An 8,162-nucleotide genomic window follows, 5' to 3' on the forward strand; every position below is an offset into this window, starting at 1 on the left:
GGTAACATAATTAATTTTCAAAATATATGAAATTTATTTTTCATCAGATTATTTTGAAATTAATTTAAAAAAAACACACTTAGTTTAATGAAATTAATTCAGGATAAACTATATGTATTTTTCTGCATTTAATTAAATAAAGAAGTTATACCTAATTAGATTCTTCTAGATACTTAATTGTTTGAATTTTCATAGAAAATATATTTAGGTTGAAAATTGATTTTTAAATTGATTTTGGATCAACTTAAATTAGAATATTTTGAAATTAATAATTAAGTAGATTTTTCTAGGAAATTAGTTATTAAGATATTCTTTAAAATTATTTTTAAGTTAAAAATTTGTTAAATTTAGATCAACTTAAATAGGGATATTTTTTTTCAAATTAAGGTGATTAGTTCAAGATACTTAATTTGATATTTAATGAAATTTTGAAAAATTATTTAAGTTGAGAATTTAGTTATTTTAGAACAACTTAAATTAGATTTTTTTTTTCAGGAATTTATTTTATTATATTTTATATAATTTCCAAATTATATATATTTTATGTATGTATAAATTTTCAAAATTTATATTGAAAATTAAATTAAAGTTGAAAACTAATTTTAATTAATTTTAGACCAACTTAAATTAAGTAATTTTCATTATTAAAATATATACACTAAAATAAATGATTAATTAAATATACATTATTTTAAATAATGAGCTTTAATCAAAGAGACATTCGATCTCCATTGTTGGTTCTACATAGTTCTTGTTTTAGTGAAATTCATCCCTAATAGATGTTCGTTAATTAGCAATTTAACATCGTAGAATCTCGAAAGATAAGTATTATTGTAAGTCTTTTATTCTTAGTAACGTCCACCCTAATAGTGGCTACTATGAGTAGGGCTTATAAAGTATGAAACAATGGTAGAAGCTCATGAAAAAGGAATGACCTTGACTCTCGCCTAAACAGGACAACGTCGAATTCTCTTTTCAATCGAATAAAAGGTTGCTAGAATAGTTTCTATTTTAGATCAGCTGACTACTCTATTCAATGAATGATATCTTTGACTCTCACCTAAATGGGACACTGTATCAGTTTGTTGAAAACCTTAAAAAATAATTGAATATGTTTTATTTTGGTATTTTTGCAAACATGTTTCCTTACTTGTTATTTTCTAAATTTGTGTATGTATTTATTTGAACCAAGTAATTTATTTCTGTTTATTGATACTTGTAGTGTCAAAATGAACAACCCTCACCCCAATCCCCATCTATTACATGCCTTTGCAAATAAACTCTATAGTGTGAAAATGTCTCCTGGTAAGAGCATCACATCACACTTACTCATGATGAACTTGAAGTTCCAAAAACCAAATCTGCTGGGAATTGATTTATCAAAAGAGCAACGGGTTCAATTCATTCTCAACAGCCTTCCACCTGAGTATAATAGATTTGTTGTATCATATATGATCAACAATTTTAACTCATCCGACATAGACAAGTTGGACGCTGAACTGTGTGCTTATGAATACACTTTGCCACTTGCAATGAGGGCTCCCTCCAGTATAGCAGATAAGGGTAAAAGGAAAGCTGAAAATATTGAGGATGATTCCTCCAATAATGCTGCTTCTTCGAGTTCAATTTTGAGAGATAGGATAGAAATTTAACTAATAATTGAAACAATTAAAGAACAAATGAGAAGACGTATTCTTCTATGTTCTCACTGTGTAAAGAAAGGACATTTTTAAGCTAGATGTCCCAGACTTCTGAACCATTAGAACGAAGGTAATGCTTTTATTTTTGAATCATGTATTTTAGAGAATGACAAATCCATTTGGATTGTTAGACTCACTTTTGACTTTGATTTGAAAAATATTTTTGACTCACTTTTGTTAGACAAATAGAATAAAAAAGAGAGTTATTATATTTTATAGTGAATTTTGAGATTCTCTACTATTCTTCCTTATAATTTCGAGTGTTGTAAGTATTGAGTAATCTTCCATACTTTTTAAGGCAATACTCAGGTTAGTGAGAAAGATTGTGAAGTATTTTATCAACTGAAGGAGAATCCAGGTTCAGTTCTTGATCATACTCTGTAATAGAAAGGATATAGGGTTAGAGAACTGAACAGAAGAAGTCAATTAATTTTTTCGCAACCAATGTAAGGATCTCTTTATCCCTTTATGTGATTTAGGTATTCTATGTTTAGGATGTTAGTTTAGTAATAATCCAACATACTTGAATAGTAAATTAAGGTCCTGATTAAATATATTTCTAACACCCAACCCATGAGATGCTAATTGTAGGATGATGTGGATGCTACATCATGTTGATATTTGTCCAATTCCTGTCCTATAATCATGGATAATAAAGAGATTAATTATTTTCCATATTGAGAAGATACGATCCAGAGTCAAGATCTTAGGAGTTTAATCGTGATATTGTGGGATCTGGTAATTAATGAGTATGACATGGAGTTGGATGTTCAGATGTTATTTGACTACTTCTTTGGACGCTTTGGCTAAAGCCTTCCAGAGACAAGTTATGCTAGAAGACTACTTCTCCTGGAGGAGTCATCTATCCGCCATTCGGAAGAGCTGACTTCGCTAAAGGATATAATCCATTATCTTGGTTGGACCAACTTTTGAGCCTGAAGGGATTGAGCTGTAACCTCTATGGAATTTACACGTGTCCTCATCCAAAAATACGGATAACATTTACCCCCCAAGCTTCCAAAACACTATGGGTTGTGGAGCTGGCACCCTTCCTCTCAGATGATGTGAGGACATGTGGAGGCTCAAGGTGAAACCTTAATGAATTCCAAACCAAATTGTTTGTGGTTGACAACTTCTTATTTTTTGAAATGAAGCAACATGTGGCATTATACCTTTGCTACTTGCATTAGTCGGATGTATTTCGACAAGTGAGCCCTGGGGTCCGTCCTACCTTTGTACAACTCAATCTGAGGCATTCTAAAGTGTTGTAGAAAGGGTGCCTCTATTATCTTTCTTACACATGGTTTTGGATCCTCTTCTTCTGAATCAGATACATCCCCATTTTACTTCGAGGAAAGACATTTTGCTAACTTTGTTCACTTAGTAATTTGATCCTCTAGACGTTTAGTTGTAGTGTCTTGGGATTCACGTCCACAAACTCAGTGATTGATGTGGTTTTTGAGGTCGTTTCCACGAGGCCTTTCCAGCCTGCCTTTAGCTTTTTCTTTCTTCACATTTAAACGTTCCCAGAGATCATTTGTTGAAAGACTTCCATTAGAAATTGGATAAATTTCATCTACCTCGTCATCACTCTGGTCAATAGAATTACTAGGGTAATTTTATCTTTCCCGAACGGTAGGCTTTTGTGCCTGAGCACTAGGCCTATCCTCTTGCACAGCTCTCCCTCTCGGATCAATAAGGTTTCCTTGCCTTGGAGCATTGGCTACCTTTTTTTCCACAAAGGTTGGCTACCAGTATTTGTGTTGTTCTGTGGAGCAATTGTTGAGGAGTCGGATCATTAGGAATATTCTTGTCGGGAGTCACATTTTTTGGCTCTAATCAGGCCTCTAGTCTGACCAAGGTTGGTTGCATCTAGCAAGAAAATTCTTCCCGTGCCTCCAATTTCAGCTTGTTTCGGTGAGTTCTTTGGCCATTTCAACAACTGCGGGATTTGGCTCGTAATAATATTCCTCATTATCATTTTCTTTCCCATCTTCTTCAGGATCTTCATTTTTGAGATCTTCCTCTCAACCTCATTAATGGAATTTTCATCAACATATTTTTCATTGCGTTGAGTCTTTTAAGAAGGATGGTTGGTTGCCTTTGTTGGATCTCTATTAACTCCTGTCTTTGCCTGGGTTGTAGGATCTACATCGTCCATAGGAGCATCTCTATCACGACTACTAATTTTGTTTCGGTTGAGTTCCATGGTTGCAGCATACAACCTTCGATGGTACCACTACTTCCTTTAGCTCTCAATGAATGCACCAAAATATTTTTTGAGATTTTTGGAAACTAATAAAATATATATTAAAGCTAAATAAATGGCTCAAAATTAGAAAAATAACAATAGATTTTTTACATGGTTAGGACGTTAATTAGCCTCAATCCAAGGGTCAATATTATTACAATAAGACTTGAAAAGCCTTAGGATTTACACAATTGTTTGAACCCTATAAATTTTCCTAAGTAATTGAGGAATGAGATTTCATCCCTTTGCTTGAATGGGTGTTCTTATATTTATAGTTGTAGGGTTCTTATTCGTTAGACCTTGCCCATTAATAGGGTAAATACAAGTAATATATTGACTTTTGGGCCAATTTAGTGGAGCCCAGTCCAAGAAGCACTGATTGTAGGCTGATGTGGATGCCACATCATGTAGATAGTTGTCCAATTCGTGTCCTAAAATCATGGATAATAAAGACATATTAAATTCTTGATACTCAATCACTATTTTTCCATATTGAGAAGATACGATCCGTGAGTGAGATCGTGGGAGTTAAATCTTGATATTGTGGGATAAGGTAATTAATGAGTATGACACGAGCTGGATGTCTGGATGTTATTTGACTACTTTTCTAGATGCTTCGACTAAAGTCTTCCAAATACAAGCTATGCTGGAGGAATACTTTGCCTAGACTAGTAGTCTGTCAGCCATTTGGAAAAGCTGACTTCGCTAATGGATATAACCCATTATCTTGGTTGGGCCTGCTATTAGGCCTAAAGGAATTGAGATGTAATCGCTATGAATATTACATGTTTTCTCATTCGAAAACACGGATAACACCTGCTATGATGGGAAAACTAAAAAAAAAGTCTTATTTTAATCCATTTGTGATCGTATTTGGAATAAATTGTTCAATTGGAAGTCCCAGTCCTAGAGAAGTACTTCTAAAGTCTATTATTCAGTCCATCTCCACTTATTCCATGAATTTGTTTCGACTTCCTGTCAGCTTGGTGAATGACATTCATAGGCTTTGTGCACTGTTTTTGTAGGGTGGTGGTATTGATAAGAGAAAGATTCACTGGTGTACTTAGGATATGCTTTGTTCGAATAAAGTTGATGGTGATATGGGTTTTAGGGACCTCTTTCTGTTTAATCAAGCTCTCTTAGCTAAGCAAGGAGAGAGGTTGTTTTCTTCCCGACTCTCTTTGTGGCTAAATTTATGAAGGCCATTTACTTCCCCATGTCTTCCGTGATTGAGGCCACTGACAATAAAAAGTCTTCTTTCATCTGATATTCAATTTAATGGGCGAAAGAGCTTTTTCTTTCTGGAACACGTTGACTAATAAGTCATGGTTCATAGGCTTAAGTTTATAAGGATCGTTGGATCCCTACTGTGTTTGACAATTGTTCTTATTGTCCACGTTATTTACCTTTGGATGCTATTGTATGTTATTGGGACCTTTGGGGTTATGGAATGTTGACTTGGTTTGTGTTAGTACTGTTAGTTAAAAGATGTACAAGCTGTAGTTAGTTAAAAGCTCTAACTGAATTGTCGGTTAGTTAGTTAGAATTGTTTTCGCTGTTAAAGACTCTGTATAAATATCTCTTCTATCAATAAAGAAATTAAGCTTCTCATCATTTTGTTCATCTCTGTTCTCTCTTTATTTTTCTGGTTCGAGATCTCTCTCTGATTTCAAGATCTCTCTCTGATTTCAAGATCTCTCTTGAAATCTTACATGGTATCAGTCGCCTTTGACTAACGTCTTCAATGGAGTCTTCGTCTACAGGCCAACCGGTACCTCCCAAAGCTCCTTCGAACACCACGGCCCTTACTCAGGCTGCCGTCGATCGTCCCCAACAGATGAACAATCCGTTTTCTCACTCCCTCACATCTACGCTTACTGTTAAACTTGATCGTACTAACTTTCTGTCTTGGAAATCACAGGTTCTTCCCACTGTGATTGGACACGATCTTGACGAAATCCTTCTTGCAGGAATTCCCCCACCTGCTCAACTGGTTTCTGGCGAAGCTAATCCTCTGTTTCATCAATGGAAACATCAAGAATAATTAATTTTATCCTGGCTGCGTGCATCCATGACAGAAGCTGTGCTTGCCTCAGTAGCCAATTTGACCTCCTCGCACTCTGTTTGGCGCGCCTTAGAACAGCGATTCTCAAGTCAGTCGAAGGCTCGTCTCCTTCAACTCAAGAGCCAATTTTCCACGCTTCGCAAGGGAGGACAATCCATCTCTGACTTCAGTGACAAAGTTCAGACAATCGCTGATTCCTTGGCCATAGCTGGTTCTCCGATTCAAGATCAAGATTTGATCTTACAACTTTTAAACGGTCTTGGACCTGAATACGACTCGGTTGTCTCCGGCATCACTGCGCGCAGTGATGATCTTACATTCGAAGAAGTTCAGTCACTTCTTCTTGCTCATGAAAGTCGCTTAGATCATCACAATACTGCTGCTGATCTCAGTATGAAGCTTCAGGCGAATATGGATGTCTCTGGCTCACGACACAATCCATATTGCCCACCAGCAAACAAGAATTACACAAGAGGAGGTTATTGTGCCCCAACTCAGAACAATAGGCCGCTGTGTCAACTCTGTCTTCGATTTGGACACACTGCACCCGTATGCCATTACCGATTCGACAAGAATTGGGTTCCCCCAAAACCAGGCACCACACATCAGTCATCCACCAACTCTCAGTCCACCCCTCGTGCCTATCTCACTGAGCAAGAAGTCGAGTATGATCCTCAAGTATATGCATCCTCTTTTCTGCCCGACTTTGGAGATGACTCTAGCTGGTTTGTCGACACAGGTGCCACTAATCATGTCACTTCAGCCACTACAAACCTGGATTCAGCTGCTCCTTACGCGGGTCATGAAGGTCTAGCAGTTGGAGACGGTAAGAAACTATCCATCTCTAATATTGGATCAACTTCTTTACAGTCTTACAACTCTTTACCTCTCAAATTAAATTCAGTACTTCATGTCCCTTCAATTACCAAGAATTTGGTCAGTGTTTCACAACTTACTCATGACAATTATGTGTTTCTTGAATTTCATAAAACATGTTGCTTTGTCAAGGACAAACACACTGGGAAAGTGCTGCTCAAGGGAACACTTAAAGATGGACTGTACGTGCTTGAAGAGTACTCAAGACCTCCCATTCAAAATCCTCTTCGCTATGTTTGTACACCTTCTGCTTTAATCTGCTCTAGTCAATCTATTTTTGACAATGTAATCAGTAATTCATCATGTACAAATGTTCCTATGAATAAATGCAATACTCTTGATTTGTCTAATTGCACTCCTACTGCTAATAGTGTCTGCTATATGTCTAATGTTACTAATTGGCATAATAAGTTGGGGCATCCATCGAATGCCATCTTAAACAGAGTCTTACATGTTGTTCCCCACACAGGCACCATAGATCAACTACCATTTTGCAAAGCATGTCAATTAGGCAAAAGCCACAAACAACCCTTCCCCATATCTAGTTCCCATGCCTCTCAACCCCTTGAACTCATTCATACCGACTTATGGGGTCCCTCTCACATCAAATCCAAAGATGGCTATAGTTACTATATCCACTTTCTTGATGATTTTAGTAGGTTTGTTTGGATCTATCCCTTAACACTTAAGTCCCAAGCTCTTGATGTGTTCTTAAAGTTTAAGGCTATGGTAGAAAAACAATTCAATTTGCCAATAAAAAGAGTTCAAGCTGACTGGGGGGGAGAGTACAGACCATTCTCCAAGTTTCTAAGTGACCAAGGCATCTCCTTCACTCATCCTTGTCCTAAAACTAGTGAACAAAATGGGAGGGCTGAACGTAAGCATAGACATGTTACAGAAATGGGGCTAACTCTTTTAGCACAATCAGGATTAGACTTTTCCTATTGGTGGCATGCTTTTCACACAGCTGCCTTTCTCATCAATCGCCTACCAACCCCGGTTTTACAAAATAAATCCCTATCTGAGTACCTATTTGGTCAACCTCCTAATTACAATATTTTAAAGCCATTTGGTTGCTCTTGTTTTCCCCATTTAAGGTCTTACAACAATCACAAAATGGAGTTTCGGTCACAAGAGTGCATCTTTCTTGGGTATTCTTCAGTGCACAAAGGATATCTTTGTGAAAATCCCTTGGGCAGTTTGTTTATAAGTCGACATGTGTGGTCTTTAATGAGAATTCTTTTCCTGCAACATCAGTTAAGCACTCTCA

Source organism: Cannabis sativa, chromosome 9 (genome assembly GCF_029168945.1).
Source record: "Cannabis sativa cultivar Pink pepper isolate KNU-18-1 chromosome 9, ASM2916894v1, whole genome shotgun sequence".
Lineage (NCBI taxonomy): Eukaryota > Viridiplantae > Streptophyta > Magnoliopsida > Rosales > Cannabaceae > Cannabis > Cannabis sativa.